Raw genomic sequence first — 25,567 nt, 5'->3', positions numbered from 1 at the left:
GCTCAAGCAATCCTACTGCCTCAGCCTCCCGTGTAGCTGGGACTACAGACATGCGCCACCATGCCCGGCTAATTTTTTCTATATATATATTTAGTTGTCTATGTAATTTCTTTCTATTTTTAGTAGAGATGGGGTCTCGCTCTTGCTCAGGCTGGTCTCGAACTCCTGAGCTCAAACGATCAGCCCACCTCGGCCTCCCAGAGTGCTAGGATTACAGGCGTGAGCCACCGCGCCCGGCCAAGAGTTAACTTTTTGAGGAATGACAAAGTAAAAGAGAAAATTAGGATGTGAACAGGACAAATGATATATAAAGAATTTCATGAGGTGTCGGGGCAGGGCAGGGGATTTGGGACCCTCTGTGGGCGCAGGAAGCCTCCAGGCGCCCGTCAACACTGCCCGGGCAGGAGACCGGGCACTCTTCCCTCGGGGCCCTCAGGGACCTAGAAGTCAGTGGTTTATCAGAAAAGCAGCCTGCCTGCTTTCCCAGAAAACTGACACTTCACACAAAATCCAACAGGGTCACCTCTAGGCTGCTGCAGTGACACTGCAGGCGGGAGGCTGTCCGCCCCGGTGACTTAGCAAGGACCTGCAGTGCCTTCACCTCCTCTTTGCTCCCAGGCGTCAACACTGCCCTTGGAGGAGCATCGGAGAAGTCCCAGAGGTGGCTCTGCCTCCGAGGAGCCTGTGACAATCACAGGTGCTTCAGATGCCAAAGAAAGCGGAGGCCCCAGAGCGGGGTGGTTCGGGGCGGCCTGCTGTGTGCAGGGGTGAGGACCCTGCGGGCGGGGCTCTGGCTGGCCCCGGCTGCTCAGGGGAGGGGCCGTGGGCACGTGTGCCCGTGTGACTTGGAGGGACCATCCGGGCCAAGAGGAGAGGAGCAGGAGGAAGGACGCTGCTGGCCGTTTGCAAGTAGCCGCCCCACTTCCCTGGCCCTCGAGGCTCGTCGCCGAGGCACTGTCACCATCAGGCTGCGCTGATGAATGTCTGAGTGTGAGCCCGGCACGTATCGGTGTTCGCCAAGGTTAATGAACGGAAGTGGGGACTCCGCATTTATTTCCTCCCCCTGATTAATAGCGACAGAGAACCCTGAGGGCAAATACCGCTTTAAAAGCCTCATCTCGTGTGAAGACGGCTTCCAGGAGAGGAGCAGGCCAGGCTGCCTCGGGGTGTGCGGAGGACGCAGAACCAGCCCTGTCCTTGCCGGGAGGAGACAAACGACCACAGTGTCCGTCTCATACAGCAGAGCTCTGCACGGCGATGACACGTTCGGCTTAACAGATGACAGACCGTGTCCTCCCGGCGTGGGGACCGTCTGAACCGCCTCTCTGACAGTCAGTCAGCTTGCCCTCCGCTGTTTCCTGACAGTTACAACTAGTATCGTTTCATGTTAATTACATACTCCGACTGTTTCTGACCAGCAAGAGGAAAAGGGAAAGTGAGGAGACAGAGCAGGGCCGGCGGGCGTCGCCAGCCCCTGGGCCCCCGCCCGGCTTTCCCCTGCTTGGTTCTTCACAGTGTGAAACCATAATTAATCAATCCTGAGAAGCTTTACATGTTTGTGAGCACATATGACCAGTGTCACTCTCTACAATGGATTTTGCAATTAGTTTAAGTCACTGTTTCCAGAATAAATCACATGTGATTATTTTCCTTAGTGAGCCTCTCTGACGTGGCATTTTTCTAATTTGGAAAGTTTTAATTAGACAGAAACAGAAGGCTGCTGCCTTGGTAGGAGGCAGGCCAGGCTCCCAAGGGCATCTGCTGGGCAGAGCCCATCGGCGTGCGTCTAGGGGGCCGGTGGTCTGCAGCAAGGCTTTGCTGAGGTTCAGCGCGGAGTGGAGGACAGTCTTTTGCTCTTAGCCTTGCAGTTCTCCACGTGGTCCAAGGTGAGCCATGGCCTCTTTGGACGTCAGCTCCCCATTTGTAAAATGGTGGGCTGAGTTTCTGATCGCCCTGCAGCTACCAAAACTCTAAGAGCCAAGGTGGCCCAGCAACTCCCCTGCTAGGCGTACGCCCCATAGCATTGAAGACAGATGTTAAATTAGCAAAAACTCGCACACCAGTGTTCGTAGCGACACTGTTCACAGCAACGGACAGTTAGAAGGGAAGCAGCACAGTGTCCGTCCACTGAGGAAGGGACAGATGAGATGTGGTCTCTCCGTACGGTGGAACCTAATTCAGCCATAGAAAGGTATCACGGCACGTGAGCCTTGAAGACCCTGTGCTAAGCTAAGAAGCCAGATGAAAAAGACTAAATATCGTAGGATTCCACTTATATGACATGTTCACAATAGGCAAATCCATGCAGGCAGAAAGACAGGGGCTTCCAGGGGCTGGTGGGAGGGGGGGAAGGACTGCTGAGCAGGTGTGGGATTCCTGCTTGTAGGGACGAAAAGGTTCTGGAACTATTATAGATAGTGATGATGTTTCCACAGCAATGTGAGTTCACTTAATTCCTCTGGATTGTGTACTTTAAAATGGCTCAAGTGATAAATTTTATATTATATGTATCTTACTATCATCACACACACACACACACACACACACACACACAAAATCCTACTGCCCAGACCGTGGGCACCTCTGGAAGCTGATAGGACGTCGGCGTGGGGTGTGCGGAGCCGTCCGCTCTCCCTCCCTTTTCAGAGACATTATCCAGTTTACCCACAATTCCTTGCTTATCAACTATTCAAATCGTGCCTACCTAAAAGCATTTTCCCTTTGAAATCTGTTTCCTAATGTGTTTATTTAAAAACACACACATGAAAACCCAAGTACCTCCAGCGATCCCGACAGCAGCACTCTGCTGCCCTGGCCTGCCCTCTGGTTTGAGTGGCAAGTTGATTTCACCTCTCTCCGTAGGCTGAGTTCTCCTACCCCAACAGAGCCCGAAAGGGAGTGGCCCCAGGGTCCTGCGCTGCTTGTGATCAACCCACCAGATGAGAGTGGGGAGCATCTTTCGCCTCTGTAGTGGGGGTGCTAGTACCTGCCGTGCCCACCGCAGTGAAAGGGAAGGTCCTCAGGGGTGGCCCGTGATTAGTCACCCCCCTGGTGGGCTCCCCAAAGCCCAGGCCTGTCCGGACCATTGCAGGCGGCTCAGGGGCTCAGCACCCCTCAAAGGGTTGGTGCTGCCACCAGGGACATGGGTTGTCCTCGTGTGTAGGTGCTGCCCCCAGAAGAGAGGGACACTGGGGAGGGGGTGGCACTGAATTTCCTTTGCTCTTTTTTCTTTCTTTCTTCCCCTGATCTGTTAACCCTTTGCATGCTCCTAACCCACCTGTTTTGAGGACATTGTCAAAACCTGCCACCCAAGAGGGGTGGGCAAGAGAGTTGCTCTCGGTGTTTCCTCAGCTGTGGTTTAGTCCTGCTTCTTCTAAAAACACTGTCGCCCTTGTGGTGCTGTGCAGGCAGTTTATGGAAGCCCCAAAGGCAGGGCCAGGCCCAGGGACTGCTTGCGTCTTCAGAACCCGCACAGAAGGGCTCAGGAGAACTCGGAGCAAGTGCACAAGAATCATACCAAGAAGTCCTGTTGCTGAAAGCGACGGAGAACTGTTCAGTGAGAGCTGCTGTTCCCCCGCTCCTGGTCCTCTGCCCCCGCCAAAGAGAAAGCCACCAGGGAAGGAGGGACAGAGAGAACGCGTGCTCTAGGAGGAGAGGCAGGGGCTGGACTCCGGGACCCTGGCCACTTCCCTAGTTAAGTTGTGCAGTTGGCTTGACAGGAACCTGGGTCACCACCGCAGCCAGACACATCTTGGTCTCACGGCCCCCGTCGGTCACCGCCGCATGGGCCCCTTACACGGCTGCCGAGGCAGAGCCCAGCTGCAGAGCGGACACGCTGTGATTCATTAGCTCGTCATTCCATTTGCAGCACAACACACTTGCTTTTCCTGGGGGACCCTCTGCTCTTCTCTCTGGCCACTTCTGCTTCCCAGTCACTGACCCCGGGGCTCTGTCATGACTGCAGCCAGCCCCCTGGTCCCTACAGGTTGAACTGAGGCGGATCTTCATCCTGTGACTTTACCACTGGTTTTCAGAAATACCGTCCAGGTGCCACGAGGGGAGTTGGCACCCGCAGGTGCCCCCAGCACCTCTGTCCCTGGAGCCGGCCGGGCCCGGGGGTCAGACGTGCACCAGCCCAGCGCCCTCCGAGCACACCTGCCCCTGGAAGCATAGCGCAGTCAGGCTTCCTGAGGGACGCGTTACGGTCGTCCCCACTTAGCTGGTGTTTCGCTTTCTGTGGTTTCAGTTGCACACAGTCAGCCACAGTCTGAAAATACTAAATGGAAAATTCCAGAAATAAACAACTGATAACTTTAAAATTGTGCACCACTCTGAGTGGGGTGACGAAATCTCTCACCATCCCGCCTAGGCCATGAATCATCCCTCTGCAGCTCATCCCCCCCAGGTGCCCCCGCCCGCTGGTCACTCGGTAGCTCTCGGTCATCAGGTGGAGGAAACACAGCATGTGCAGGGCCTGGACCGTGCGAGGTTCCGGGCATCCACTGGGGGTCTGGGAACATATCCCCAAGGGTAAAGGAAGATGACTGCAATTTTGTCACATTGAGGTCCCGTGGCTCAGTCTGGCGAAGACAGTCACCTACAGCTGCAGCCACACCATGAATGGAACACAGAGGTGCCGTCTGGGCCTCTGTCCTGTAGCTGCCAACGCTGAACAGTGAACTGAAGCGACGTTTGCTAATGTGGGTGCTTTGCAGAATCTGTTTCCCAGAGCTGATGGATCAAAGGGTAGCAAGCGCACATCATTAAGAAAAAGAAAAACTGTCAAAATTAAAATTCTAAACTTCTATATACCGAAAAACTATGATAACCACAAATGTAAAATTAACTAGGAAGACAACATTTATAACCTATTTTATAATGGGTCAATATTCTTACTGGACAAAGAGCCCTTAAAAATAAGAATTAAAAAAAAAAAAAAAACCACAATTACCTAGCAGAAAATATGGGCAAAAAAACATGAATTCACAAAAGAAGAAATTCAGTTGGCCAATAAACAAATGAAAAGTGTTGAACTTTAACAGTAATCCAAGAAATTTGAAATAAAACAAGAGGATGCTATTTTTTTATTAAACTGGAAGAAATATAATTATAATCCCCAGTGTTGAGGAAGGAGTGGGGAACTAGGCCATCTTTCCCCAGACAGTGGGAAGGTCAACTTCACAGTTTTTCTAAAGGGATTTTGACAGCAGGTAAGAAAAGATTTAAGATTGGAGATGCCCCTATAGCCAGCAATTCCTCTTGTAGGAATTATTTAGGTGGGTAATGGCAGACCTGCCCAGCAACGAGGAAATTCCTATCGGCTTCATCAATATTAACAAAAAGTTTCAGGTATCCGGGAAATGGGTTGAATAAACTGTGGTTCCTCCCTACGCTGGAGCGTTTAGGGACGGGAGGGCGGGGGCCATGGAGTGGAGCAGACCCTCTGATCCCAGATCAGGAGATCAAGGGGTGTTTGTCTCGTGAGGGTGGCAGGCACGAATGTCTCTGGGCCACGATGTTTATGAAAGACATTCCTTTCCTTTTTACGGTTTTTCTTTATTTTCTAAATTTTCTACACATGCCCCGTATCACTTTTGCAACTTGAGAAAACACACACGGAGGTGGTCGATGCTCTTTAAAGACAGAGCGGAGGGCACACACCGCCCCCCCCCCTTCTCTGAGGTCAGTCACCCTGCGGGTCCCACCATCAGGAAGCAGAACACAGCCTGGACCCCTAGAACGTCCGCACTGGAACTTTCACCCAATCCCAGGACTTCGGTTCTTCCTGAAGGAACATTAAAAAGCAGCCTTATGGAATATGTTTCTGTGTCTCTGCAGTCTACCCCTAACGCCCTGGTCCCTCACTTCCGCACAGCGTCTGTGAGGTTAGGGCAACTCAGAAGATTGTGCCCAGGGTGCGTCCCCAGGCCGGCTAGGCGCCCCCCGCCCCGGGGTGCTGGCAGCGGGGCCGTGTGCGTTTTCCGCTTGCCTGGTGCTCCCTTGTCGGCGCGGCCACCTCGAGTGGGGCTTGATCACGGGGACACTGCGCTTGTCCCCCACACGCTCAGATGTCGGCATCCTCACTTGGCTTTTAACGCCTCTCTGTGCACTTGGGGACATATAGTCCCAATCATAAACCACTTCCGATTGGGGACGCAAGTTCAGACAGTGCGATGAACTCCCCGACGGTTCCCCTAGCCCGGGCTGAGGAGAGGCGCGCGACGCCGGCTCCCTGAACCCGGCCGAGAGCCCTTCCCCGGCCTCCGGAGGCGCTTGTATTTTTACTGGGATCAAAAATTGAAGTCCCTCGTCCCCCTCGCTCCTGTTCCTGCGTGGTGGCCGGCAAACGTTCGGGACGGGGGCGAGGCTGGCCATGCAGTGGACGTACCCGCTCCCCAGGGACCCCTGGCAGGCTGGGCTCTGCGGGCCCCTGGGCCGGCTGTTTGCAGCCTCATCTAAGGGATGAATCACCAGGGGCCGGAGACCAACCGGGGCCTGAGTCTCCCGTCTCCTTTCAGATTCTCAGCCATAATCTAGCTTTTGTTAGGCCTGTCTTCTTTCACACCCTGGGCTGCATTTGACGCGTATTCTGGCACATTCTGGGACCGCACTTGCCAGATGACCAAGTCTTCTTCAGAGAGAAGCCTGAAATATTTCTAAGTGCGGGGCCCGAGGTGAGGAGGGACGCCTCCCCGGGCGCCATCCTAAGCGCACGGCTGTACACGGCGGTACGGTCTGCTGGACTCTCGGTTTGAAACCACAGATGCCTCTTGCTGTGAGACATAAAGAAACCAAGAGGTTAACGGCCAGGGTTAGTCCCCTCCACGGGCCTCCCGCATGAATCAGAGCCGACTGGGGCAGGAGTGACTCAGCCTGTGCAAATAAACAGAGCAGGGAGGTTTGAATGGGACGGGCCTGGATCCCAGCGCGGGAGGCAGCTCCCGCTCCAGGGCGCACCCCACCCGCCGGAGGGCCAGGTCCCTGCAGAGGGGAGACCGGGCTGGACGGGCGGAGAGGCCGGTGCCCCAGGGCTGTAGCCGCCGAGTGGGTGGGTGGCCGTCTGGGGAGTTCTGCAGAGACACTGCCCGGGGTCCCCTCCATCTGGGGTCCGCCTGGCCCAGCCCGCCTGGACACAGGAGGAGCCCCACCCGAGGCACTGCCCCCCACTTGGCACCCCCCCTCCCGGGAAATGCCTGCAGGGGTGTCCCTTCTCTGAGTGCCTGTGAAGGGTTTTCTCCTCCTTGGGGTCCCCCGCAAGGTCCAGAGTGCACAGCGTGTGGCAGGGACAGGCCTCTCGATCCACCAGGGAGCGGAGGGCTCCAGAAGGCCCTTGGGGTGCAGCTGTGGGCTGGGGAGGGTGTGTCATCGTGGTGGCTCAGTAGGGACCTGGCTACCCCTGCCCTGGTGGCGAAGCCATCTGAGAGGCCTGTTCTCTCCCCCGCCGAGTGGTGCGAAGGGTCAGAGAAACAGGGCAGGGCCGCGCGCACTGTAGGGGAAGCTCGCGCAGCCGGGCTGGGCAGGTGCAGTTGGTTCAGTCTGCACACAGGCCTGGTGAGGCTGTGCTTTCACTCCCATTTCACAGATGGGGAAACTGAGGGCCTCAGTAGCTCGGCTGTGGGCATAGAGCTAGCAATGGGCACAGCCAGGGAGGGAACCCAGGTCGTCTGTACTTCCAGCAATGTCTAAAAATGAGGCTTTCCCTCCATTCCAACACGGCCTGGCTGCTCCCGAGACTCGTTACCACACCGGCGCTGTCTGCTTCCCACGGTGCTGGGGAGGCTGCGCCCGCTGCAGCGGGGAGTTCCCGGCAGGGGAGAGAGACCTGGATCCCAGCCGGGCACCTGCTGGAACTTCCTCACCCCTGCCAAGTGCTTCTGGGTGACCCACCCTGTCGGCTGCCAGGTGGAGGCCGACGCCCTGTCAGGGCAGCCCTGACACGTCTGTGCCAGGACTCACCTTGGCAGACAGGTACCGTTCGGCCTGGGCACAGGAACCTCCCACTCCAGGAATGGGCAGATTAAACACCTCCCCCCACGCGCCCGAGTTACCCACCCAGGCATCTCTTAGTGCTCGGTGGTCTCGCCACACTGGTGCAGACGCAGCCGTGGGATGCCAGGGCCCGGGCAGAGGCGAGCCCGGAGCTGTGTGCACCCACAGCCTGCTTGGAGCTTGTTTCCCGCTTTGGTGTGAGAAACGCATTCCTCCTAACCCAGAGGACCTCCCTGCCCTCCATCATAAATCTCCTTTTAAATGCGTGGTGTAAATAAGTAGGCCCATTTACATGCTCTCGGGAGGTAGCGAACGCTCTCCGCTGTCTACACAAAGGCAGCTCGTGTGACCGAGTGTCATTCCCAGTCAGGGACCCCGTCCAGTTCTCCACCATGCGGGCCGGCAGGGAACGGGTCGGCCCTCCTTCCTGGTCCTGCCCCCCGAGTCTGCCGTGCCCCTCGCCAGGCTGTTCACACGCTCAGCCCCAGGCCCTGTTCCAGGTCACTGGTCTGACCCAGTCACTTAAATCGATAATGGAATAGTATGAGGGACGTACCCCACAGAGCGCCTCGCATGACCTGGGCCCTGTCAAATGTCCGCTCCCCCATCCCCACCCGCAGCCAGCAGGGTGGCTGCACCTGCCTGGCGTCACCCCAGCTTCCCTTGTGTGTGGCCCTGGGCCCTGCCTGCTCTCCTGCTGGGCTGCACCTCTGAGCCCGGGCTTCCTGCTCCACAGTGCGCGCCCCAGAGCCAGAGCCTGTCTGTCCTTTCCACACGGCACCCGGCACCGGGAGCCGGGGCTGGCATGAGCAGGTGCCAGCGTGAACGGGGGAGGGGGACACGAATGAGCAAACCCAAGTGCTCGTCCCCCAAACATGGTGCTGTCATGTTCTGTGCTGCTCTCCCTGGGCTATAAGGCCCCAACTTGACCCCCGCAAGACCTGCCTCCAGCATCCCCTCCTTGGGGGTCCTCTGGCCATCCCTGCTGGCAGCATTTGTTGTGACTGCCCCCCGTCCCCTGTCCCTGTACATTCCTTAGTGGTCAAGTGCACGTCAGTCTGCGTGTTACCCGTGAGCACCTTCAGGGCCACGTCCTGGTCCTGTGTCCCTGTGCCTCGCCCAGCCCATGCCCCACGTGAGTGGGGATCATGGGGGTCCCTCTGTTTCCCCACCAAGTGCACAAAGAAGCTGTGATGTGTCAGTGACGTGAAAACACATGTTCTCGGCGACAGGAGACATTGTCTGTGCTCTGCAGTTCCCTGGCCGCCTTCCGAGGGGAACCCTCCCGCAGCCTGGGATCTGTGCTTGCTGAGGACAGACAGAAAGCCTCTTGGAAGGGCCCGTTCCGTTCTAGAAGCCAGCGGCTGCTAGAGGGAAGGAGGCTTTAGAATTGGAGGAGCCACAACCCCTAAACTGCTCTCTGCAGAAGAAAAGGGGGAGCAGGAGAGACCCCAACACCCCAGGGCAGCCTCGCAGGAAGATATTGGGGTGGTACTTCTGGGTCTGGGACGGGGGGTGGTTTTGGGGAGTGGGGTGCTGAGGAATGTCCGGTGTTACTTTCCCTGCCCTCGACACACACTCCCACACACGCACACTCACCCGCACCCTCGGTGAAATGCCTGTGGCTCACTAGGCTTTATTCCCTGGCTTTGGGGCTGTGGGCACATTCCAGGAAGCCCCCCCTGGCCCCGGGTGGCGCGGGCCGAGGAGGAGCTGTGAGGGGAGGGAGTCGTGGCAGGCCCCCTTCAATAAACGGAGAACAGCCTTGTGCCCGGGCTGCAGAGGGCCCACCCTGCCTGCTGAGCCGCGGTGCCCGCACGGCCTGGTTCCCAGTGCGTCCCAGCAAACACGCATCTAGACTGAGCGCGTGGAGGGGACACAGGCTGGATGCCGGGTGTGTGACGCAGGTGACCCTTCATTATGCAACAAGTGCCCCAAAACTAGAAACTGAAAACGCAATTCTGTCCTCATCAGAAGGAGTTAGGACGAGCTGAGGGGCAGGATGGGAGCAGCCCTTCCCGCGTCACAGGGCCTGGAGGATGCGGGAGGAGACTAGTGGGAACCATAGGGTGGGCTGGGCCAGAGGGTGCCCGAACCAGGTGCAGGAGGAGCCGAGGGCGATAGGTCGGCAGAGGGCGAGAGGGCTGCCTTCCTGCACGGAGGGGGCCTCAGTGAACACGTGGCTCGAATGAATGAGTGAGTGAATGAAGTGGAATGGAAGTTCTGAGGAAAACTGCAGTCCAGGACGGTGGCTGCTTCCTGAGTCACCTCCCTGACCAGTGCAGTGGCCAGCAGAGACTGCGTCCCTCGGACACCAGCCCCTGCCTTTGGGTCCCCTCTGGGTGCACCTGCTGGGCGAGGTGGGCTTCCTGGCGGGCTCTGGGGCGGAGGCCCCTGGACGTCGTCCGGCCCAGCCGTCCAGAACGGGCTCTGTGCACTCCCTGGGCTTCCAGGCTGCTCCGAGCCCCAAACCTGTTCATGCCCCTGCTGGGAGTTCCCTTCCCCCTCGCTCTGGTGAATGTTGGGCTTCCGTCCAGATTCCTCAGCTAAGCAGGATTTGGAAAAAAAGCAAACACCTGAAACAAAGCCCAGACCTGTCCACTTTGGTTCCGAGGCAGCGCGGTGAGTCTCGGCCACGACACAGAGGGGCGTGGCCAGGCGGGTCTCCTCCGCGGACCACAGGAAACCTGTTTGCGAAGGTGGGCGTCCCAGCAGCCCCGACTGTGACTGTCTGTGGGACAAGCCGTGCTCCGAGGCTGGTGACTGTCCAGGGTGGCGCCTCCCCACGCCCCACCGGCCTTACTGCCACGCGCAGACCCTGCTGGCCGGCCCAGCGTGGTGTGGACCAGGACTCGCCCTCACAGCCCGTGTGCCAGGCACAGTGTGGCACTTGTGTCTGTTCAGTCCCCAGGGCCGTTCGGTGACGGGGCGCGGTTATGCACCTGCGTTTTCTAGAGGTGGTTCTCAGAGGGTCAGTAGGTGCCGGGTGGCCGGGTCTGCAGCCAGCCCGCACCTTCCGCCCCCACGTGGCGCCTCCTCCCGGCCTCGTGAAGAGACGGCCCACAGTCCCGTGTTCGCAGGGGCCTCCGACGGGGCGGATTGGAGATGAGGAGAAAGAAGGAACAGACTCGAGGGCTCAGCACAGCCCGGGCTGGACGCTCTGCCTGGGCCCGTCCGCCGGGAGCAGCACTGTTGGGGCTGGCCCTGGGGACCGAGGGAGTGGCCGAGGGGCTGCGGGATGAGGCCCGGACAGACTGTATCCTCGCAGCGTGGGCAGCACTGGCTCGGGTGGGCGCGGGGAGAGCAGATGCCTGGCAGGTCAGGTTGTTCCTTGCAGAGGAGGAGGCCGGGGAGGCCCCTGCCCAGAGGAAGAAACTAACGCGTGCACAGCCCGCTCAGAAAGTGAGCAACGTGGACTGGTTTGCACAGAGTGGGAGAAGCTTCCAAGTGCGGCGAGGAGCCTTTAAAGAAGGGATTTCACAAGAAGTGCTGGCTCGGCCCGGCTGCAGCTTGTTTACCGCCACGGAGACGGAATTTCATGCTTTCAGGAAGAACAATCTGGGATTCTCAATAAAACCTTCAGGAGACAGGCAACAAAAGCAACACTGGACAAATAGTACTAAAACTGCTGCTCATCAAGGGACACAGTCAACAGGGGAAAATACTTGCAGGCCAGGTGTCTGATAAGGGATTGCTCTCCAGAATATATAAAGATCTCCTGCAATTTAACAACAAAAATAGGTAACTTGAATAAGAAATGGGCAAGGGCTTGATAGCCATTTCTTCAAAGACAATATCCAGGTGGCCAACAAGTGCGTGAGAGGATGCTCGACGTCACTGATGGTCAGAGAGATGCAGGTCGGAGCCGCAAGGAGACGCCGCCTCGCGCCCACTAGTGTGACTGCCACAACAAGCAGACACAGAGAAAGCGAGCGCTGGGGAGGGTGCAGCGAAATTGGAACCGCCGGGCACTGCTGGCGGGAGTGGAAACTGACGCTGTAGAAAACAGAATGGAGGGTCCTCAAAGAATACAACAGAATTACCAAATGATCCAGAAAACCCGCTTCTGGGTCCATGCCAAACAAAAGCGGATTCACACCTGCGGCAGCAGCATTCACGGTCGCCAGGACGGGACGCAGCTCAGATGTGCCTCGGTGCGGGGGTGGACAGACCGGTCTGCACACGGGGTGCCATAGCCTCACAAAGGAGGGAAATTCTGACACATGCTGGAACGTGGATGGGTCTTGAGGACATTACGGAAAGTGAAATGAGTCGGTCACGAAAGGACAGACACTGTGTGACTGCGCTCGTGTGAGGTCCCCAGAGCGAGCGGTCCCATTCCCAGGGACGGGAAGCGGAGCGCTGGTTGCCCGGGGCTGGAGGGGCTGGGGGGTCAGTGCTTGGTGGGATGGATTTCAGTGTGAGAAGACGAAAGCGTTCTGGAGACGGACGGTGGTGACGGTGGCACAACAGTGTGAATGTTCATACAGCCACCGCACTGTGCGCTTGACAGTGGTCAGGACGGCAGATTTTATGTTAAGTGTGTTTTACTACAACCAAACCCCAAACCTTTCGGGAGATGCTTCTGCCGTATTAACTGGAAGGCACAGGACTCTTGCATGGGGGTCCAGCCGTGGTCCTGGGTGCCCCTGTGCCGTGTCCGTGAGCTGCTGGTATCACATGCCTCTGATAGTCCCTGGCCAAGGGTCCTGGGCTAGTGCTGGCTGTTTGGGGCCAACTTTTAAGCCCTCAGACTTGTTACTCATCTGATGCTTAACCCAGGGGGCAGGTGTTCTAGGTTGCCATGCCATGATGAGATTTGGGCTGGACAGTGGCCTGGGCTGTAGGCCAGGGCTAGGCCAGGCCCACAGAAGGGGCTTGATGGGTCAGAGGCATGGATGCTAGAGCTTCCAGCACATTCTACTTGGAACAGATGCTTGCAGATTTCCAAGAAGGTTGAATCCCAACCTTTGCAGAAATCGGAGCCTGTGAGTGTCTTCTTGTTTCTCTGCATTTAAATCTAGCAACTTTTTAGCCAACCCTGTGGAGAGAAGGGTGATGTTCTTTCTTTTCTAAGAACTGGGCTAAATGTCTCTCAATTGGGTATAGATAGGAGTCATCAAGGTCATTCAGACAAAAGGTTTCAGGCATTTTCGGAACCATGAATTATTAAATAGCATCTACCCATGGGGAGACAGGGGGAGCCGGGCCAGCCAGGGAGAGGCAGGTGGGGGCCCGGCAGGTGCCCACTGGACTTCGGGCACCTGGACGGTTTGCTGAACAGGTGACCAGTGCTGCGCCCATTCTGCAGGTCTGGGAAATCTGAGGTCATGAACACACGGCCCAGAAGCACACAGTCCACGGGGCGGTTTGGAATAGCTGGCATCACCATGTGATGGAGCCGTGGGGTCAGAGCCCTTCACGCTGCACACACGTTTATTGGGCACTGACTGTTTGCAGTCCTTATGTTTGGTGCCGAGACGTAAAGATGGCTGTGATTTGGTGTCTCCTATGGAGGACTCTCCATCCAGCCAGGGAGACAGCTGTGAACGCGGCCACTCGGCACAAACACACGCAGGTGCTGCACAACAGTGGTTTGCAAACAAAGACGAGACGGGTTGGTTCTCCCGGACACGGTGGGGAAGGCCAGACCAGGCCTGGTGCTTGGCTGGCTCTGCCATTTATTCAACAGATATTTCTTGTGCACCTCGCACGTGTGGGCTCCGCGTTCGAGAGCGGGATGCAGGAGGGAAGAAGTCGGGGCACGTGCTGGCAAAGCTGCCACGGAAGGAGGGGCAGAGCGCGTGTGGGTTGGTCACCGGCGCTGGGGGAGGGCGGGGCATGGGACAGGGCAGGCGGCAGGTGTCCTGGTGACCACGTGAGGCTTCTCTGAAGAGGGGGCGCTTCCGCCGGGAGCTGAGTGGAGTGGGGGTCCCGCCCAGATGGAGGACTAGGCGTGTAGAGCAGGGGTGCAGGGGGATGGCGGGACGGGGCAGAAGGGAGCCCGGGAGATGGCTCGGCATGCACACGCCCACACGCACAAGCACCACGGTGTCCTGCTGAGTGTGACATTGTTAGGACCTTACCTGCCGTGGGAAGGACGACACAGCGGGAAGGCAAATATGGGTGCTCCCCACCCCCGCCCCGAGTCTGAATGCGCCAGGGGAGGACGGGAGCAAAGCTGGGCCAAAAGTCACGCTGTCTCGGAAGGATTCGTGTGCCTGCACGGGGTGCCCCGGAGCGTCCCCACGCCAGAAACAGAACAGCGAGCAGTTTGCTCACGTCTCGCTCAGGAGACGCTGGGAGCCTGTGCTTCTCCTCCGCGCCATCTCTGACCCCAAAGCCAGCCTGGGGACGGGGCCGCTATGTGCGCTGGCTCACAGCTCTGTTGATAACTCACCCTGAACCTGCGGTCCATGTTTTGTCAAGAAAAAAAATTCATTTGCAAGTCTGCAAGGCAGAGCTCCACCCAAGGTGACAGAGGGGGTGAGGGGGTGGGGGGGACTGTCTTTGTAAACGAGGTGGGACCCATGCGCGATGTGGACCACACCCTCCTGAGGGGGCAGCGGCCAGGCAGCGCAGGGAGGTCATTCAGGTCGGCAGCCACCGCTGCTCAGGGGAAACAGCTCCCGGGAGCACAACTGCCCAGAGCTGTCATTCAATCCTGCGTTACTAGGTCCAGGAAATGAAAATCCAATTTGCTTAAAAACTCAGCCTTGCTGCTGTGGGCATCTTACTTTCACATGCGGTATTTCTCTGCAGTTCTACATTATTGGGCCTTAAAATGTCTGTTTTAGTGACTTGATGTTCTTTTGCAAAAGAATAGAAAAAAATGTGAAGCATGCAGCCAATGAGACGTTGGTTGTCCCCAGGCTTCTGCAGAAAAGGCTGAACTTTCTGAAAGGTGGTGTCCTGACTGGATGGCTCTCTCCCTGCGGAATGCCACCTGCAGCCCCCGGGCGTGTCCCCGTGCCTGGCGCTTTCCTGCAGACAGAGCGTGGGCTCTGCTCCTTCCCTGGGAATCTGCAGGGGCTCCCTCCCCGCAGCCGCCAAGGTGAGCATCCTGTGGATGCCCACCTGTGATTCAGGTGCGAGGGGGCCGCCCTGGGCTCCACGGCACCTGATTTTCCTCCACATGAGATTCTGTGTTTCGGTTTCTCTCTCTCCTCCTGGACCTCCCCTGTGGCTCACTTTGACCCGCCCAGGCTGTGCCGGTGACTTCACGTAGGATGTGTGAGGGAACCAAGAGGAGTGAAGCTGAGCGAGGAAGCAGTTAGCTGGACGGTATGAAAGGACAGCTGGGCATGCACAGCTTGAATGGCTTTATTTTTCTCTTGCTACCAGAAGTCTCAGGAAACAATACAGAAAATATGAAATACATTCATTGGGTTTCTCATCTCATAAACAGTTTGACCCAACCGGGCAAACCCTGGCTGCAGAGCTGGGACACCTGGGGCCCGTCACTGTCTCGGGTCACAGTGGACCCGGATGTTTCTTGGTGCTGGGGTGAGCCCTGGCGACACTCAGCCTGCAGGTGAGAGGCAAGGTTGTAGCTGCAGGTCTAGCCAAGGGGAAGGCCACATCCGCGCCCCCAGTCTGCCTGCTGGGGTGGACTCGTCACTGTGCCTCCAGACGCTTCCTCTCTGGGGGAAGTGGGTTCAGCCAAAAGATCAAAGAGGAAATTTCGAAGGACACGTGGTACTGGCCTGGCATCCCCGTGCAGGGTGCACCCTTGTGGCTCTGTTTTCCACGCAGCTGGCTTTGGCTTGTTGGGAAACCGCGCAGAGTTGCGCAGCACCTTGCAAGAGAGATCGGCTTCCAGCACGCTGGGCGTTCACAAACCGGTGGGAGCCAAGGAAATGCCGTGAACTTCAGCTCCCTGACCAGGGTCACGGGAATGCCATGAATCAGGCCAGACAAATTCCCATGTGTCAGTCACTCGGCCGAGTTTCTGGGGGTCATGGCTCTGTATGCATTTCTCCTCTGTCCCCAAGTACCGAGAAAATAAATGGATGGAAAGGTTACTTCACAGATCCTTGGCAAAGACCCCTGGAAAGCTCAGCTCTATCCTGAGTGAAAGTTTACTGCAGAAGATTCTGATGCAATAGAGGGAAAATAAATAAGGCCGGGCAGCCGGTCCCCGGGGGCTTTGCTATCTGCAGGGCTGCGGAGGGACACTAGGACGCAGGGGCCTGAGGCCACGTGGCCCCGAGCCCAGGCTTCAAGTCCACCCCACTTACTAGCTGTGGATGTGGGAGACCCTAGCAGAAACAAAGTTCTGTAGCGATGACCTGTGCTCATTAGAAGCCCCCTGGCTCGCCGGCCACCGCCCCCTTGGGTGGCTGCAGAGGGATGGCCATGTGGCCACTGGGAGGTTCAGTGATAGCTGAACCTCACTAGTGTGAAATCAAGGCAGCGTCCGCCGTGGGCAATAGGGGACTCTCAGTGGCTCAGAACTTCCCTTTCTCCTAAGAATTTTGCAGTCGGGAAGAGCAAAACCCAAGGAAAAGTGACTACAAAAATCTCATGAACTGCCTCCAAAGGAGATGTCAAGCTCAAGGTGTTTTGTCTGGGTACCTTCCTTCTACTTTCAAGGACTGTGCGCTCAGTTATTAAGCACCACTGGTGTGTCAGGCTGAGGGTGCAGTGACAGTGCAGAGACAAAGCCCCCGCCTTCGGGGACAGTCCCCAACATGACAGAAACTCAGTGGGGAAAAAAGGAAAACATGAAAACCTCAGAGCACACTACCAAAACCTGTCAAGGACAGGAAAAAAATCTATCTCGTTAGGAGCTTAAGTTCTAAGAAAAAGAAATTCAGCAATATTTCAAAAGAATAGGGCTCCAGGAACAAGGAGGGTTTATTTGTGGAGTGTGAGGGTAGGACATTCAGACACTTCTGCCAGGTTTTAACAGACTGTGGCCACATGTGGCAGAAGCGTCAGACTGTTCAGAGTCTTTGGCTCATGTGTGTAATTAAGCACATCTATAGTCAAAAAAGAAAGCAGAATCATCTCAATAGGTACTAAAAATGCATTTGAGAAAAATTTAACGTATTTCTGATATTAAAATCTTTTTCTGATATTTAAAGTCTTAAGAAGCTTTAATAAAAGGATTCTTCCTTACCTTCACAGAGCTCCAGCATATCTATTCCAGAAGCTGATGTAACACTCAAGCCATTTGCATAACAGTCAGTAGGATTCTCGCCAACATACTGTTCTGTAACATTATTTTGAACTTTGAAAATGATTCTATACAACAATGAAAAGAAATAGACCTCAGGCTGTGGGTAAGCAGAAGATAAAAGTATCATTATTTGCAGATGGTACAATTGCCTGTGAGGAGCTTTGCTCCAGACCCCATCACCGAAAAAGAAACTGTTTCAAAATCATCAGAACTAATGAGACAATTTAGAGCGGATGCTGATTATTAAGTGAAGATAATTTTTTAAAAACATTCTCACACCCACTAGTAATAACCGACTATATCATATGAAACAAAAAGATGCCACTCACAAAAACAAAACATACATACTACCTGGTGTGTGCTTCATGAGACGTGTGGCGGACTTTTCTGAGGAAAAAATCTCTCCCCTGGGAAGTCCATTAGAGTGTTTTCTTGAAAGAGGAGCTCTATTCACTATGGGGCTATTTGGAAATACATGGGATTGTGAACATGTCATTTCTTTCCCAAGTTAATTCACATATTTAATAAATTTTTTCATTCAACAGAATTATTCTCAGTTGTACATGGAAGACCGAGACATCAGACACATCCAAGAAATTCACAAGAAAGTGGGGAGGGAGGTCTTGTGCCGCCAAAGCACCCGTGTTTGAATCACTGGGGTGCACGTTGGGGACCAGACAGAAATGGAATGAGCTCAGGAACAGCCCTGATATCTGTCCTACTCAGGCCCAGGGTGGAGGGGACAGTGCCCGTGAGCGGGGGCAGGGTGCGTCACTCAGAGATTAGTTCCACAAGGCCGGTGTTGGGCAGGTCTAGCCGAGAACAGCCGCAGAGGTGGTTAATAGGCCAAAGTTCTGTCTTAGTTGGTAAACAGCTGCAGCCCCAGCCGCGCCCCTCCCGTGTCCCCGGCAATGCCACACAGCCAGGGCCTGGTCTCTGCACCAGTGCGGATCGTGATGGCTCACGCTCGCCTTTCATGGTTACCGTTACACTTTTCCTCCAGTTTTCTCATCTAGAGTTAAATGGCAGCCGGAGAGTATCAAGCCCAGAGCATCAGGAAAACGAAGAGGTAGGGCCTCCGGAGCTCGCCAAGGCCGTGGGAACCCGCAGACACGCTCAGCGTCCGGGCCTGGTGATTGTCAGGGCCCAGCTCGAGGGGACAGGGGCCCCTGCTCGCCCCTGCGTGGGCTGCATCTTTCCTCCAGGTGAGGAGGGCTCCCCAGGCCGATTTGGAATCTGTTCCTCCAGGAGATAACGCAGACCGGAAGCGTTTCTCCGGAACAGCAGCGACTGCGCAGATCTAACCCGGAAACGCGGCTCCGAGAGCGGCCGCCGCGGGGCAGGGCGGGAGCTGCGGGTGCCGCGGGGCAGGGCGGGAGCGGTCCGCAGGGGGCCGTGCTCTCAGCGCGGGTCGCTGTCTCCTCTCTCGGCGGCCCGCTTCCTTCACGACCTACTTCTCTCTCTAGTGTTCTTGGATGTTAATGCTGGAGGTCGCGGCAATAACCTTCTCTTGAACTTGCCAAGTGACGGCGTGTGATCTTGCGGAGGGGCTGAAACCCCCAAGTCATGAGAAAGGAGACCATAATGTTAAAAAATTCTACTTGTAAAATATCAAGCTACAATGTGTGCTTTATACAGAGAAAGACTCTAGCAAGCACGAATAGCAAGAAGGGCTGCCTTGGCCATCGTGGCTGGACCCACAGTCCCGGCTGTCTCCGCACTGAGACCGTGCGCCCCTGCCGGGTGGGGCCGCCCGTGCCCGGCCGTGCGTGTTGGAGAGGCTCGGGGTGGTGCCCTCTCCCGACCAGCTCAGGAATCAGGGCTCTGTCGGCTGGTGGGGGTGGGGTGGAACATCAGAAGTGATGGCCCCTCAGTCAGATGACCGTCCCTGCCTGTTGGCACAGGGCTGTCCTGGTGTCCTCCTGCTCTGCAAACGTGATTATTGATAGTGCACCTTTCATTCCCACAAAGTCTCACTTTACATGATGAATCGCACTGTCACCCTGTTCAGCAGACACACCCCCCTGTTGGGGCTGCCTGGCCATCTGCCACACCCGCCACGTGGGTAGAATTGCTTGTGGGGTTTTCTAAAGTACGCCTCCTCCCCCTTCCCCACCACTCCCGTTCCAACACCCCCAGCTAGGAAGGCATTTGCTGAAAATCATTGTCCTGGACATCAGGGCTCTGGCGGTAACTGGGTGGTGGTTACAGGACCCCGTGCTGCCCTGAGTCGGGCACCAGCCCTGGGCTGTGGACATGTGCAGCCTGCAGGACCCTGGGGAAGCTCCCTGGACGTGGAGAGGGAGGGTTGGCCATGCTGGTGTGGTGCGGGTCAGGGAGGGCTTCCTAGAGGAGGCAGCACTGAGCAAGCCCCCAGAGGTGGAGAGAACATTCCACGCAGAGAGAGAAGCAGAGATGGTTTAAGGGGCTTTCATTTGTGGGGGACCCACTACGATCACTGGGTAGGGTGTGATTCAGGGCCCAGAGGGAAGGAATTGCCCCTGGAGAGTCCATGCCCTGTGGGCAGAGCAGGGACCTTGGACAGAGCCCTGGGCCACCAGCATTTCAGGCTGTGATTCACCATCAGCGTATTAATGAGCACGTGGCCATCGTCAAGACTGGCGACACTATGGAGCTCATCCCCTTCCCACAAGCCCGGGCTGGGTGTGTTTACTCATCCAATGAGAGGTATTAGAGAGAGAGTTAGTCCTCCTCATTCATTCATTCACGCCCTCAGCCTGCCCGGGCACCAGGAGCTGTGTCCCCAGCAGCAAGGCAGGGCCCCTACCTGGGCTGGGTTCAGAGGACGCCACCCCCAATAGGAAACGTGTATCGTTGTGGGGGTGCAGGGTCTCCGCCCCTGAGCTGGGCTGGGCTGATGCTCTGGGCTGTGGCTGTCTCTGCCCCGTGTCACGTGTCTCCTCGTCTGGGGTCCTGCACGAGTCCCTGGGGGACTCTGCACCTGCGTTTACCTGGGGAAGGAGCTGTTTTCCGGAGGAGCCACTCGGCCCCCTGATGGGAGCTCCGGGCCTGACCGGGGCTGCAGGGAGGAGAAGGTGCCCCCACTGTGCGCCTGGGCTTTGCACCACGTGAGCCCTGGGTGCAAAGCAACTCCGTGAAGACAGGACTGCCCATTTCTCGTCTCTTTGTCTCTGTCTCTAGTCTCTGTGTCTGTCTTTCTCCGTCTCTGTCTCTGTCGCCCCCACTGTCTTGATTAGCACAGACTGAGCCAGGATGTGTAAGTCTGGGCCTCCCTGGCTCCGGGTCCCTGTTCATACATCAGGGCCCCCCCACCCCCTCTTCCTGGGGGGCTCCTCCCCCACCCCCCAGCAGCAGCCTGGGCCTCCCACTCCCGAGGGGCACCGTCCTGGACACGCTCGCCCCTGCTGTTTTCCGGGGAGTGTGGGAGTCCCAGGCCTCCGTCCAGCGCTCTGGGTGCCTACCTGCGTTCCTGGCCTTCTCAGAACCACCGACACCGCTACATAAGGTGGCGGCTGGAAAACAGATCAACGCTTTTTTTCCACTTTTACACTGCAGCCCGAACAGAAATGCAAAAGCCTTGTGTCCCGTGCTGTGCCAGGGTGCCCGGCCTTGCAGCGCAGACGGCTCTCCAGGAGCATGTGTGAATTTAATCTGGGGGAACGCGGACTCCTGGTGCGACCGTTGGAGCCTCTTCGCCCTGACTGCGATTGGTCTCCTGGGCAGCAGCAGCTCACACTCCAGCTTAGCTTTCCTCTGTGCCCTGGCTTCCCGGCCAGGAGTTAATGATCTGTAAAAACACTTAAATTCATGAGAAAAACTTCCTGAAAGGAGCAAATTTGCTTGTAACTTACAGATTCATTTTGTCTCCTGATGAGGGAAGTTCCTGGGAGCCTGTGTGTTTGGAGTACTGGGAAGTGATGACTCGATTTTAAAAGTTCTCCAAGGACAAAGCTTCCTTTAGCAAAATAAAATAATGCTTTCTGGGTTGCTCCTCCAGCAAGCGGGGGCAGTCCTGGCCGCTCAGAGCCCCGAGCAGGTAGGCTCTGTCCAGGTGTGCGCGCCCTGGATGGCTGGAGCTCAGGGAAGCCACGGTCCAGTGTGCAAACGTCTCAGCCCCTGGGTTTGACGTCGCTTAACCTCCTTAAAACCGCTGCCCCCAGCTCTGGGAGATGGACATGGACATTCCTGTGTGATTCTTCCCCCGGGTTCTGTTTTTCTGCTAATTCTGCTAGAAACCTGAGCAAGGCCTTTGCCTTTCTGAGCCTCCATTTTCTGCTTTGTTATTCACTTGGGTCGGAGGAGTTGGAGGAGTTGGAGGAGAGCCTGGTATTTATGTGACTCTTGTTTTATTACTAGGGCTGGGCTGGCGACGGTCCCTTTCCCGTGGAAGTCGCCCCTTGTGGACTGTATATCCTCGCCGAGGAGCGCGGGGTCCCCGAGCGCAGGGGAGCCAGCCAGAGCTGCGCGGTGCTGCAGACCGGGTTCCTTTTACCACATTACTCATTTTTAAAATTCTCTGCTGATTTGAAATCCACTCTCGCTCGTTTCTGCAGCTGCTTGTCTCTGAGGAGCTGGGCTGGCTTACTTGACATTGAACAGAAAAAATAAGGAGAGAAAAAACAGAAAGTGAAGGGAGAAGGGACAGCGGACACGGGAGCCCAGCCTCCCTCTCCCTGCCCCTTAGTTCCAATAGAAGGAAAAGGATTGGGGTTTTGAAGAGAGATCAGGGAAAACATTTGTCATTTGAGCAAAAGAATTTTCTAGAAGCCTGGCCAGGGAGGAGCTGTGAGCATACAGACGGAGTTGAAATAAGATGAATTCCCAGCTCCGAGGGTCCTGCGGGGACGCTGGGGAAGGACATGTTGATTCTGTGCCTGGTGGAGGGGGAGGCGGTTTTCAGGAATGACAACGGACAGGCCTGTGTTGTCACTGGTTTCCCTGCTGTGAGATGCACGTAGCTGTGGCTCTGCTCTCCCTGCGCATCTGCGACTTCAGGAATTGACGTCCTTCCCCTGGGCAGTAAGAGCTCGTCCCCTCAGCTCCTTCCCCCAGGGAGATCTCTCCGTGAGGCGCAGCCCCCCCAGAAACCCCGCGGTGCTCACAATGCCCAGTGCCTGCTGGGGAAGGTCGGGCTCCACACCTACTAGCAGGTTCTTTGGGACAGGTCTGCCGGCCACCGAGGTGCCGGGACGGGAGGTGCGAGTGAGCTCCCAGGTCTCCCTGGAGACACCAACACTCTCGGCCCTCGGGGCCATGAGACCCAGGGGCAGGTCTCCCCACTTCTCCCTGCAGAAGTGGGGTCCAGTGGGGGCCGAGATGTGGCCAAGGCCCCTCAGACAGCCGGTGGCAGAGGTGAGACGGGAGGGCCCCGCCTGGCCTGAGAGAAGCTCCCTCTGCAAGTTGCCTTGTCCCACGGCACGTGCTAAACCTGCACTGTCCTCGGCGTAGGGGCTGTCCCCTCCACGTGCCCCCGCTCATGCTATATGTTCAGGTCTAAGCTGCAGAAGAAGATTCTAGGCGTGGTATGATTCATGAACAGGTTCAAGGCGTCTGGTGGTCCGTGTGGCACAGGCCATGGGACAGGCTGGCAGGGGTGGGAACAGAGCGGCACCTTCATGCCTGCCTGGTGCTGGGGCAGGCAGGTGGCCAGGGGAGGGCCGACGGGAATGTCCCTTTATTATGGGTAAGTGTTCAGATGAGGGGTCCCGCGGTCCAGCAGACTCCCCCCCAGTGACCCCAGGGCTGGACCGAGTGCCTCCCCGCGCCAGCGCCCTGCTCCCAGAGGAAGACTTGGGGCTGAGCTGCGCACACCCACTTCACTCTCCCCAAACCCACCGGCAGCAGGTGGCTCCAGCTCCCCGGGGGTGGCGAGGGCGAGAGGGCAGGAGGAAGGGTTCGTGCGCGGAGCTCCTTCCCCGTGGGAGAACGTCTGCGCGCAGAGGGCGTGTGACGACGCGTTTCCCCTGAGAAGCTCAGAGCGACTGGCGTCGGCCCTGGTCCTTGAGGACCTTCGTCACTGACTCGTGTGGTGTCCTGTGGGTGTTTGGTGCCTGCTGGCAGAAAAGGTGAGATTCCGGGTGACATTGAGAGTGATGGTATGAACTTACCAAGGAGATGCCCAGGAACTCTGCGAACCGCGCTGCCAGGGTTCAGGGCAGCCGGGGGTGGAGCCAGTGTCACTGGAATGCTCGCCAGGATCACAGCCTGAAGGGGACTAGGTTTTTTAAAACATTTTAACGTATTTTTGTAATCTTAGCTTTAAAATCACATTACTAATGATTTTCCCATTAAGACATAAAATGTGCAGTGAACTTTATTCTGCAAACCAACAGAACAGCTCAGCTCTCTCGTGGGGTCTGAGTCCCAGGGACAGAGCACTGCTTAGCACCCCCCCCCCCCCCCCCCCCGGTGTCTTCAGTTCAACAGTTAACATACCTGCAACTCAAGAGAGACTGCTGGGGGGAAAGTGGTTTCTTTCCACATCCTTTTGGTTCACTAAAAACTTTCGTTTATGATTCTCTAGCCATAGTACACAGTATGAGGGAGAATTCAAATGTCTTCTCAGAGGACGCCGTAAGGGGTGCCGGTGCTTTAAAGATGAGCACCTATGTACACAGTATTCCCTCTTCCAACCAGGAGCTCACTGGACCCAGAAGTCTAAGGAAGATTCTGGGCCGCTTAATGGAGGCCCAGGGGCATCGGATGTTGGAGACCCCCAGCCACCACCTCAGCGTGATGCTCATCCAGCCCACAGGCTGTTCTGGATGGTGCTGGGAGCTGAGCAGGAGGCAGGTGATGCCCTTGAGCTGAACAGGAGGCCACGTGATGCCGTTGAGCTGAGCAGGAGGCCAGGTGATGCCCTGGAGCTGAGCAGGAGGCCAGGTGACACCATTGAACTGAGGAGGCGGCCACGTGACACCGTTGAACTGAGCAGGAGGCCAGGTGATGCCGTTGAGCTGAGCAGGAGGCCAGGTGATGCCGTTGAGCTGAGCAGGAGGCCAGGTGATGCCCTGGAGCTGAGCAGGAGGCCAGGTGACGCCATTGAACTGAGGAGGCGGCCACGTGACACCGTTGAACTGAGCAGGAGGCCACGTGACACTGTTGAGCTGAGTAGGAGGCCAGGTGATGCCCTGGAGCTGAGCAGGAGGCCAGGTGATGCCATTGAGCTGAGCAGGTGGCCACGTGATGTCGTTGAGCTGAGTAGGAGGCCAGGTGACGCCCTTGAGCTGAGCAGGAGGCCAGGTGACACCATTGAGCTGAGCAGGAGGCCAGGTGACGCCCTTGAGCTGAGCGGGAGGCCAGGTGACCCCGTTGAGCTGAGCGGGAAGCAGGTGATGCCGTTGAGCTGAGTGGGAGGCAAGTGATGCTGCTGAGCTGAGAGGAGGCAGGTACAGTGTTCGAAGGGTCGCACATTTGGTCAGCGGGGCTCTGTTCTCAGCTCACGTTCCCAGTAGCAAGAGACTCTTCCTGCCGGAGGAGATGCCAGATGCCGGACCTTATCACGGCAGAACTGCGCCTGCTGAGGACGGAGTAGGGGACAGAGGAGCAGCATTTGGTCAGGGCAGCCCTGAAGACCTGGCCCAGAGAAGCACATTAGCAACATCTAAGATCAGTGTCAATAATCACAACAACCCACGGCAGAGGTGCCAGAAGGACTTCAATGCGAGGCTAATCCACTCACGTGTCTTGGAGTTTTCTTTCGAGTGCAGAAGAGGAAACTTTGGTTGGAAGGCAGCATTAATTGAGCTGTAATCAAGTAAGGCTGCATTCAAGAAACTTTAATTAGAAATACTTAAAAATGTACATTATTTTGTAAAAATCTAAGTACTAGGTACCAAATAATTTCAAAAAATGAAAACTATTTGTTAATTTTAAAGTTAATTAACCTTTTAATGACTTTGTTTTGTGTGCTTCTTGCTGGAAAGCATTTGACTGGTTGCAGCACAGAGGTCCGAAGTTTCAGTTGAACGTTTAGACGGGTATCAGTCACTTGTGACCTTAAGGGCGTGTTGATTTGGGTTAGGTCGGAGAATGTAGATTTGCAGCAGTAGTGGTTGAAAAGCAAGAAAGCATGTTTCAGGTGCGTTGCCAAAGGTGTGGGTATTCTACTGCATTTTTCCATATTTCAATTGGATCTTTCTTAGCATCCAACATTGACTGTCTCAAAAAAAAAAAAAAAAAAGTCATCTACTGAGAGCTCAATCAATTCCATCTCTAGTTCTTTAGGTGCCCTGGTGATACCAATGAGGTGAGGCTGAAATGCTAATTTGAGTGTGATGTGATGGTTCTCAAAGTCAGTGAACCTTTCATTGTATTCTCCAATTAATGGGTCTGGAACAGCTGTGATTCTTCAAATGATTTGCATATATCATCCTGCTGCTCATTGACCTTTGCTAACTGGGGAAAAGACTC

At 56.3% G+C, this 25,567-nt stretch overlaps 1 protein-coding gene and 1 long non-coding RNA gene across 2 annotated transcripts in view; one reads left to right on the top strand and one right to left on the bottom strand.

The window, feature by feature from the left end:
* Positions 1 to 25,567, top strand: part of TWIST2 (twist family bHLH transcription factor 2) — a 52,172-nt gene that overhangs the window by 8,371 nt on the left and 18,234 nt on the right. The window lies entirely within an intron of this gene.
* Positions 15,322 to 17,682, bottom strand: LOC138381332 (uncharacterized). The gene is made up of 3 exons (XR_011233153.1): positions 17,525 to 17,682; positions 17,114 to 17,206; positions 15,322 to 15,972 (listed from the first exon to the last, which is right to left on the bottom strand). It is a non-coding gene; the product is annotated as an uncharacterized lncRNA (long non-coding RNA).

Source organism: Eulemur rufifrons, chromosome 1 (genome assembly GCF_041146395.1).
Source record: "Eulemur rufifrons isolate Redbay chromosome 1, OSU_ERuf_1, whole genome shotgun sequence".
Classification (NCBI taxonomy): domain Eukaryota; kingdom Metazoa; phylum Chordata; class Mammalia; order Primates; family Lemuridae; genus Eulemur; species Eulemur rufifrons.
This window is presented reverse-complemented; position numbering and strand designations above follow the sequence as displayed.